This window comes from Diachasma alloeum, unplaced genomic scaffold (genome assembly GCF_001412515.2).
Source record: "Diachasma alloeum isolate Michigan unplaced genomic scaffold, Dall2.0 Dall_scaffold_00329, whole genome shotgun sequence".
Lineage (NCBI taxonomy): Eukaryota > Metazoa > Arthropoda > Insecta > Hymenoptera > Braconidae > Diachasma > Diachasma alloeum.
Window position 1 is genome coordinate 30,658 of NW_021680468.1, and position 9,882 is coordinate 40,539.

Consider the following 9,882-nt stretch of genomic DNA (forward strand, 5'->3'; position numbering starts at 1 on the left):
CTCTCTCTCTCTCTCTCTCTCTCTCTCTCTCTCTCTCTCTCTCTCTCCCTCCCTCTCCCTCCCTCGACATCCCTCCCTCTTCCTCCCTCTCCCTCCCTCTTCCTCCCTCTCCCTCCCCCTGTGAAGCGCATATTTTTCAAACCACGCGGATTGCCCCTCTCCTTAAAAATCATTATCTTAGCTTTTGTTGTGTCAACAGTTAACCCTTTAGCGTTACAATATTCTTCTGGGGCCTTACGTGCCTTGACTAGATGCATATAATTCCTAGCTAACAGAACTGTGTCATCAGCAAATAGAATAAGAAGTAGGTCTTTGTACCCATCAATATCAGGACCCTGAAGCCCTTTGCTTCTAAGATCGGATTCAAAATTAGAAATATAAAGTACAAATAGTAATGCACTAAGAGACTCACCCTGCAATACTCCTTCGGACACTTCAAACTCTTTTGAAAGCTCACCATTGCTTCTTACCCGAATCACAGCTCTGTCATATAAGATTTTATGACTCTGATAAGCTTTGTACTGACGCCGATCCCCGCCAACCTCTGCCAAAGTAGACTATGTGGAATGGAGTTGAACGCTCTTTTGAAATCTACAAATACCGAGAATACTTCAGCCTTCTCATGTCTCAGCTGAAAATGGACCGTCGACAGAAGAGTGAAAATAGCATCAGTATAGCTCCTTTTCTTTCTGAACCCGAACTGTGATTCGGGCAGAATCCCTTGTTCCTCAGCGCATCTTTCTAATCTGCATTTAATTATTGACGTAAATATCTTGGTTACACAATTTACAAGTGCTATTCCTCTATAATTGGCTGGATCATCAGTATCACCCTTCTTGTGGAGCATAGTCAGGACCACCTCGGCCCAGTCAGGAGGACAAGATTCACACTCCATGACCCTGTTAAACGTTAAACAGGCTGCTCACCTAGCAATCCGGTAATGCTTTGAAAAACTCATTCGAAACAGAATCAGGGCCAGGTGCTTTACCATTACCGGAGGTATCTATTGTCCTTCTAACCTCATCCGGAGTGATCCTGGTATCTAACTGGTTTACATGATGGTCAAGAAATTCAATATCAAGTGTAACTCTAGATGGATAAATGCCCTCATAAAAATCATTCCATTTATCAATGCTAATCGCACCACGTGAGGTATCTCTCGGTCTGTATGATTTTACCGCTTTCCAGAAGCGCTCCCCAAACTGCGAATTCTCGAAATCATTTTGTTTTTGTTTCTCATACTGATCTTTTTTTAATATCTTTGAGTTTTGTGTACTCTTTTTTAAGTTCTAAGTAGGCTTCTCTATTTTCTGTGCTGAAGTCTGAGGCAAAGCATCGATCCACCGACTGAATATAGCTTTTTCTCATTTCTACGCAACTTTTATCAAACCATGGCTTATTATTTCTATTCCCTTTAGTTTTACCATTCTTATTTATACTAAGTTGGTTTGGACTCATGCACATGCTAGAGGCTTCAGCAGCTTCATGCACCGCCTTAATAAATTTTTCGTACATTTCACCTGGTGGGACTGGAGTACCACTGAGATCGACCTGGTACAGCTTACACATTTCTCCATAATAGCTAAGTATCTTATTGTGATCGTCTTGGGACCACTTCAGTCGGGGTCTGCGAGGTTCGTTCGAGTTTGTGGGTAAGTAATCGTTATCGATGGCGGTAGATTTATCCCAAAGTGTTAAATTGACTGGAAAATGGTCAGAGGCTGTCACTACAGACGTATCTACCTTGAGATCACTAATTGGAGCAAGGCTCGTATGCTTAGCCCATACTAAATCAACAATACTAATGCCAGTGTGCTTAACAAACGTAATTTTAGCTGGCTTATCACTGGGTGAGCGAGAATTAACTAATATAAATCCATTTTTTGTCATAAAATCATTTAGTTTCCCCCCTGGGGTTATGCCCCAAATGACCTAGTTCACACTCATGCTCATGAGCAGTCGAGTCGAATAGTTCCTCTGACATGTAATTTAAGCATGACCTACCCAGTTTAGAATTAAAATCCCCTGCCAAGTAAGTGAAATCTGTATCGTTTAGTAAGTCGTGTTCGTCCAGTATGCTCTGTATCCCCTTAAGTTGTGTATGAATATCTAAGTTTGTTGGTCTGAAGTAAATGCTACCTAGTAAAATTGAACCATAACAAGTATAAATTTTTATAAAAATCCAACATTCTCTAACACTTATGCACTCAAATCTAATAGTTTTTTTAACGAAGACAGCAAGTCCTCCACTTGCCCTTCCAGTACCAGCATCTCTTACTCCGTTGCTCGAAACGCAGTTGTAGTCCTGCAGACCATTTGGCAGCCACTTGGGATGCTCATCAAGCCAGGTTTGAGATAAACATACAACATCGAAGTCGCGGATTTTGTCGTGATCGCCGAGGTGAGAGTACGAGTAAACGTTCCAGAAGGTTAGGCAGAGAGCAGGTTCATTTCCCAGTTTTTTGGAGCTTGCGGGTTGAAGGTCTGTTGGCAGAGAGTACCAGGGACTGATGTGTCCATGCTCATAGAAGAATTGCTAGTACCATTCACTGGAGTCTGGGTACGCTTCTTCTCGGGCTGCTTCTTTAAGCTGAGAGTTTCAGGGTCAATCGAGTGCCAAGTCTCATCGATACAAATATTGCGACCTCTGACTTTGACATGATGCCCCTTAACCCTCAACTCTTTGGCATGAAGCCTCAGCTTTTTCTCGACACCTTGCTCATATGTGGTCAGGTCCTGGTTAATATATACCTCACTTCCCTTTAATTTACTTTTCTGTTGTAGTATGTTGAGCTTAGAGGCAACTGAATCAAGCGTGACTATCACACGGTATTTGTTGCCACTTTGAACTGGGAGAGCGCTAATTTCAATCACACTCTTCAAGGCATCGAATTTCTCATGCAGAAGTCTACGAGCTAGATGCGAAGCATCACCAGCACCTTGAAGTCCTGAGATAACAAGATTTTTCTTCTTTGCGTCTTTTTCCATTCTTTCCAATTTCTTTGCGATCTCAGCCATAGACTTACTATCACTCTCCCCTACACTTGTAGACTTGATACTCTCAAGAGATTCCTTGAGACTGAGAACTTCCTGATCTACTTTATTCCCCAGATCCAGCACTTTCCTGTCAAATTTTGAGTCCAGACTGGTGATTTTCGTGTCTAGCTCTTGGCACGCTGACTTGAACTCAGTTCTCTGAGGAACCAGGTCTGCCCTCAGCTTAGAGAGACCCTCCTCTTGTTTTTTGGATGTTGATTCGATCAAATTAGCTAATCGGTCATGCTGGGAATTATGGCTTGTCTCCATTTTTTCCAATCGCTCAAGTATGGCATCCATACTCACTTCCTCAGCCTCCGAGACGAAGTGAAATGACGAGTCAGAAGTGACAGAATCAGGTTCAGTTGTTGGCCGGGGATCGCACTTCCTTTTCACTGAATTGTACTCCGGGCTAGATCCGGGTGTTGTGTTGGCAGAGGCAGAATCAGTGCCAGAGGTGCTCGACCGCTTCCTCTTAATGTATACAAAGTCAGTGATAGAGGGCTGCCTACCTGGAGATGCAACTTTTTTCCTCGGTACTGTTTTTCTTCTGGTGTATTTTCTCTTGGGTCTCGCAACCCCACAGGCCCCAACTTGACTGGTACTGGATTCTTCTTTTTCAAGTGATGTGTTTACCTTGGCACTTTCAAGGTTAGAGCGGCGTATATTCCCCGACATCAGCCGCAAACACCGTTCAGAGAGAAGAGGTCCTCACTTATGCAAATAAGCCAGTCCTAAATACATTGACCGCGAGCCGACAACCCAGCAGCCGTTGGCGTCAATTACACTAGACAATATATTCCCAGGGGAAGTTCAGAAGACCGGCATTTACACTTCAACCGATACAGAATTGTTCACCCCACTCGAGAGATTGGACACAATACTATTGTGAACAATTTATCATCGATAAAAAACTCTCCAAATGAAGGAACAACGCACCCAACAACCGCTGTTACCAACGCTGGTGGAATGAAAGGGATGAAAGAGGGTTAATTAATGGAGAATTTGATTCTCCGTCGAACTGCCCTTTTTTCATCCCTTACTCTCCATTAGGAGGGCAGAGGTGAATTTTCAATTGCGGGAGTCACAGTACGCCGCGAAACTATTATTTTTCTCACTGGCCCTTGACTTTCTTGGCAATTAAAATTTTTTTGTTACAGAGATTAAAAATGAAAGAGGGTTAATTAATGGAGAATTTAATTCTCCGTCGAACTGCCCCTTTTTCATTCCTATATCTCAATTAGAAGTGAATTTTTAATTACCGGGAGTCACTGTGCGCTGCGAAACTATTATTTTTCTCACTGGCCCATGACTTTCATGGCAGTTTATATTTTTTTGTTACAGAGTGTTGAGGCTTCAGCCTCACGTCACGGCAGGTTGGTCCGCTGACCACGAGCGGCAGCACCTCCTGGACACGGACCTGGGTTACCCATCATGTCCAATTAATTGGGACCGACGACACCTGCCGCGACACTTGGCCCATCTCGTCACTTCCGCCGTCGTCTCTAATCGCCTCGTGATAAGCGTGTATCGTGCAATTCTCTCTCCGCGATTAAAATCTCAAAGTATTGTGAACATCTCAACCGTGAAAATCTCTACCGTGTCTCGACACAATTATTCATTGACAGTGATTATTTTTTTGTAAATATTTTTGACCGTGTTTTGTGTATTAACAGAAAAATACAGTTTTATTGTGACTCTACCCACGCGTACTGTGTCAGACATTATTTTGTGAACTTCTCTACCCTTTCCCCGAATCCCGGCTCTCTATCGGATTTTGTTTAACGCTCGCCGAAACGTTTGGTCCTTCGAGCCGGATAAATCGGGAAAAGTGAACATTGGTTTTTTGGTGAAACATTAGTGCGCGTGGTGTCGGTGGAAAAGCGCGGGAATTAGTGTGTCGGTTCCACCTCCTTTGCTCCACCCACCGACTCCGCCCATCGACTCCTCCCACGTGGCTCCTCCCCTGCGTGACGTAGCAGTGCAGTGGTGCTCATCTCAGACTTTTGACATTTGTGCGCGCCACTGAATTATGGGACTCCAGTAGTGACACTCAACCTGGGGCGCCCTGATATTTTCTCCAGCACTTCAGAAGCAGATTTTTTTGTTTTTCTCGCTGTTTGCTGAAGTTCTACGACCATCACTGCTGCCATCGAACCTTCTCACAGGGAAGTCAATTATTATTATTATTTTTCGCTACTGATTGTCCCTGAACTTTGCTGCTGCTTTTGCTTGGTTTCAATTTTGTTCCGCTATTGGCTGTGCTTTCTCCACTGTTGCGTTCTCTACGATTTTTTTTGTTTGGTGCTTTCTCTGCTTGCTGAATTTGTATTTGGTATCGGATGAGCATGGCTTTCGCAGGGAGAATATTTATTCAAGCCAGTAGAGCAAAGTTTATTGAGTCTCTCTATACGGAATCATCGTCAGCGGCAGTGAAGGAGCTCTCGGTCACGGAGTTGCAGTCGAAGCGGGATATTTTGGAGAATTATTGGAGCCAATTCGAGGACCAGCACATGAGACTGCTCACTGGTAAGGATAGCGCGGAGGTGCTCGAGCACGATTACGTGAAGCAGGGGATATATGATATCTGTCTGCAGCGATACTCCACGGCTCGAACGTCGTTCATTGGACTAATCAAGTCCATTGATGAGACCGTGGAGCTCTCGGAGTCGTTACGTCGACCCGCTGCATCAGCTCCGTCTCCTCAGGTGGCTCAAAGGCAGTTGCCAAAGATCTCGCTGCCTACCTTCTCAGGGGACTTCTCCGAGTCGACACTAGTCAAAGATCTTTTCCTCTCGATGGTCGTCGGCAACAATAACCTCTCTACGGTCGAGAAATTTCATTATCTCTTGACTTCTCTTGCTGGCGAGCCAAAACAGTTGATCTCAACTCTGCCAGTAGCTCAAGACTCATTCATTCCAGCCTGGGATATGCTTATCGCGAGGTATGACAATGAACGTCTCCTCATCTCTACCCAGCTAGAAAGGTTGTTCTCCACTCCGAGGATCGTCAACCGTACGGCCAAGGAGTTTAATGCTCTCCTCAACTCCACCACCGAAGCTCTCAACGCCCTGAAGTCATTGGGGCGCCCTGTCGAGCACTGGGATGACGTCTTGGTGCATATCATCTCAAGCCGGTTGGATGTTAAGACGTTAGAGGCGTGGGAAGTTAAGATCGGATCCACCACTACCTTTCCAACGTACGCGGAACTCAGGGAGTTTATGTTGAGCAGAGCAAGAGCTAGGGAGAGAATTGAGCTGCATCTTCTGCACGCTTCCAAGACGCCAACTTCGAGTGTGTCCTCTCAGCCACCTAGAGCAAAGCCAGCAAAGGTGCTGAATGTCTCAACTGGCAGTGCGGGTCCACAGGCTCGCGGGTCGAGTTCGCAGTCATGGGCAGACATGACCGCCAATGCCTGCTCCATGTGTGAAGATGAGCATTTCATCGATAGGTGTCCCAAATTCAAGCAGTTGTCGCCGGAAAAGAGGAAGGAGTTTGTCAAAAAAAGTACCTCTGCTTCAACTGCTTGGAGAAGCACTCCATTCGTGCCTGTAGGACCACGAAGACGTGCGTTGTGTGTCACAAGCGTCACCACTCGATGATCCACATCACACGCCCTCAGAATGGTCCTCTGGAGACATCTCAACCAGACCAGTTGAAGTCTCAAGGTCAGTGGTCTCAGCTGGTACTCGTCCTATACAGTCCGCTGTTCCGGGGCTTCATCAGTGCAGCAGTGATCTTCTCAACCAACGACTTCAACGACAGCGGCTCCGGTAACTTCAGAACGTTCTCTACGGCCGTCGCTGTCAAGTGATTCTCCATCTGTAGCATTACCAGTTCATGAATCGTCATCTCAACTCAGACCAGGTGTTTTTCTCGCAACAGCGCTAGCTTATCTTGTTTCAAAGAATGGCTGTTGCTGTGAAGTTCGGATGCTGTTGGATCCTGGATCTGAGTTATCATTTGTTACAGATAGTCTTGCGGTAAAGCTAGGTTTGTTGAAGTCTCCAGCTTTGCTACCTGTCGTTGGTATTGGTGGATCAAGGTCATTCTCAAAGGAATTCTCTCAGTTCTGTCTGAAGTCTCTGCACTCAGAGAAGCATCTTCAGATTAAGGCCTACATTCTTGACCATCTCACATCATCGTTGCCGTCGTTCACAGTCTCGGATACTCAAGCTTGGGGCCATCTCGAGGGACTGAAGTTAGCTGATCCGGAATACATGGAGCCAAGACCTATTGACCTTCTCATTGGCGCGGATTTCTTCGGATCAATTGTGGAGCCACAGATCATCAAGGGGCCTTCACACTCCCCTATAGCAATGCACACTATCTTCCGTTGGGTGGTACTAGGACCTGCTTCAGCGGTGATTCCTATGGTGGCCAGCTCTAATCACATTGCAGTCAGCAACGAGGAACTCTACGACCTTCTCACTTCGGTCTGGCTGCAGGAGGAGGTCCCAAAAGCCGAGGATAGTGATCTCACGAAAGAAGAGGCAGAATGTGAGGAGTTTTTGCAGCGCACCCATTCACGAGACAGCTCAGGGCGCTATGGGGTTCGCCTGCCTCTTGGACGTTCTCCGACAGAGCTTGGCGACTCTTATGGTCGGGCTAAAGCGTGTCTCTCCAGCCTGTTCCGAAGAATGGAGAGGGATCAACGGACCCTTCAGCTATATAGTGTTTTTCTCAAGGAGTACGAAGATCTGGGCCACATGGTGCGTGTTCCAGCCTTAACTGGTTCGGGGAATGCCGGGAGCATGAAGTTCGGCTGTCGATCTGAGGGAATGACCTTGGCACATGGGGCTTCAGCTTCAGGAGGGTTGAGGGTCCCTGAGGAGAAGCAGTCGGCTCGTGTCTCCACTCGGTGTTCTGCTCAGAGGCAAGCTCATTCGTCAACTCCTATGTACTACTTTCTTCATCATGGTGTTCTCAGGGAAAGTAGTGAAACAACGAAGCTGAGGGTAGTCTTCAATGGCTCTAGTAAGACCAGCTCAGGGGTGTCTCTCAATGACATCCAACACACTGGAGCCAAACTGCAGAAGAATATCTCTGATGTGCTGCTCTCATCCAGGCGGAGCAGGTACATTTTCATGACGGACATCACGAAGATGTTCAGTCAAATCAAGGTGCATCGTGAGGACTGGCCTCTTCAACAGATTCTGTGGCGGGATTCTCAAGGTCAGATCAACAGTGGAAGATACGTGGATGACATCTGTGGTGGTGCTGAAGAGGAGAGTGATTTTCTAGAAGTCTTCAAGCAAGTGAGGGATCTTTGCTTAGCTGGTGGTTTCCCTCTAGCAAAGTGGCATAGCAACAGTCCGTCTCTACTCAGATCTCTGAATCCAGAAGGTGTCTCTCAGGATCACAAGCCGCTAGAGGATTCCACCACGAAGATTCTTGGTTTGAAGTGGGATACAAACACAGACCAATTTAAGTTCTCAATCCACCTTCCGGCCAACTCAAAGGTGACGAAGAGGAATATGTTGTCTGAGATAGCTCAGTTGGTCGACCCTCTAGGTCTACTTTCTCCTGTGGTGATTAGGGCAAAAGCACTCCTACAGCGTCTCTGGGTTGAGAAACTGGACTGGGATGATGCGCTTTCACCACAAATCTCGGATAAGTGGACCCAATTCTGTAAGAAGCTGTCTCAGGTCGAAAATATCTCCATTCCTCGTTGGCTCGGAGTGGAGAAGGATGCTCTGGTGGAGATACACGGATTCTCAGACGCATCGCAAACAGCGATGGCTGCGGTGGTATATGTGAAGGTGACAAGCTCGGATGGCGTGAGTATCTCGTTAGCTACTGCTAAAACCAAGGTGGCTCCTCTCAAGCAGCTCACTATCCCGAGACTTGAGCTCAACGCCGCAGTCATGCTGGCGAAACTCACAAGGTATGTGCGTGTTCAACTCAACCTTGATAACGCTCCTGTGTTCCTGTGGACAGATTCAGCTGTTACCCTAGCGTGGATTAGTTCTCATCCTTCCAGGTGGAAGGAATACGTGCACAATAGGGTAGCCAGCATATAGGAGCTGGTGGTAGGAGCAAAATGGTGGTACATCAGCGGTAAGGAGAATCCTGCTGATTGTGCTTCTCGGGGCATCACTGTGGTTCAACTCAGTGCTCATAAGCTGTGGTGGACGGGTCCAAGGTGGCTGCAGTTAGACTCCTCTCAGTGGCCAAAAGAGAATGCCAAACTGGATCCATCAGCAAATCTGGAAGAGAAGCCCGGATCCATATTTACCATTTCGATGGGCTTTACTCTCTGAAATCTCATCACCAACTACTACTCTCTCTACAAATTGCAGCGCATAACAGTAATTTGTCAACGTGTTGTTGCTCGGATGAGGAGGAAACCAGGTGAAACTCTCGTGGATCCACTCAGTCCTGATGGCATCGAGGCAGCTAGGCTGTATTGGATCAGAGCCACTCAGGCACATTATCTGCAGTCGGAGTGCAGCATGATCTATCGTGGTCAACAACTTGGAAGGTCTCATCCGTTGACCAAACTGACTGCCTTCATAGACCATCAAGGTGTTCTCCGAGTGGGCGGGAGATTGAAGTTCTCTAACCTGCACACAGAGAGTAAACAACAAGCGATCGTGCCTAAAGATTCCGAGCTGGCTGAACTTCTCATTAGGGACTCTCATCAGCGAACGTTGCATGGTGGAACTCAACTCACGTTGGCGCAACTCAGGAGATCTTACTGGATTATTGGAGGGAGAGCGCCAGTAAGATCCTTCATTCTCAAGTGCGTGGAATGTGCCCGCGAACGTGGAGTACGTGCGCAGCAACTGATGGGGCAGCTTCCACCGGCACGTCTGTCTCCAGGTCGTGCTTTCTCTAACATTG